The sequence below is a fragment of the Papaver somniferum genome, chromosome 10, assembly GCF_003573695.1.
Source record: "Papaver somniferum cultivar HN1 chromosome 10, ASM357369v1, whole genome shotgun sequence".
Classification (NCBI taxonomy): domain Eukaryota; kingdom Viridiplantae; phylum Streptophyta; class Magnoliopsida; order Ranunculales; family Papaveraceae; genus Papaver; species Papaver somniferum.
In genome coordinates, this window is record NC_039367.1 from 67,413,271 (window position 1) to 67,414,143 (window position 873).

An 873-nucleotide genomic window follows, 5' to 3' on the forward strand; every position below is an offset into this window, starting at 1 on the left:
AATTCAGAATTATCCCACCCATTTTCAAACTAAACGAACATCAATTCTTCTGTCATTCAACCATAAAATCATTCAAACATCGAAAACCTTAAAATTGAAAGAGAATATCCACTTACTTGTTGTGAAATCAGAATCCATTCACAAAACCCCCAAATTCATATCAGAATCCATTCACAAAACCGCCAAATTCATTTCCCATTGATGTAAACACTAATTTTAATCCACTGCTAGAAATATCCAAAATTGATACCAAATTCCATATCAACAAATGCCAATTGCATCTCGATCAAGACCAAATCTCAATCAACTTGCGTCAGCCACTCCAGCAAACCCATTCATTCTACCAGATGAACATCAACAATAAAAACCCCTACGAACACTTAGAATTCAAATCTGAGGAAAACCCATGTTCAATTCTTCTTCTTCTTTGTAATTGTATCATTATTCTTCTGTATCATCGATCTCTACTGCCAACATAACCAAGCTCTTGTAGTTTCGAACCCTAATTCTTCTCCTCTACGTTCCAGTGCTTAAATCCCATCACAAATCCACGACATCGACTTACAACAGTTTCAGTTCTACACTGATTTCTCATTAGCAACAAAACCCTAACCAACTCCATCTTTCAATTTCATCAGTAACAGCTTCATCTCCAACTAATTCCCATCTCAGCAACTTTTAGATTCAATATGTTCTGCACAGCCCCTCTACAGACTTCAGTTCATCTGAATCTTCTATTTCTCGATCCAATTTCATAAAACTCATTTGGATTTCGTCGCTCATCATCCCTCGATTTCAGAATCAGGATATAAAGATGGTTCATGGGGTTATCAGTTGTGATTTTTATGGAGGCGTAAGAAGATGAAGTAGAAA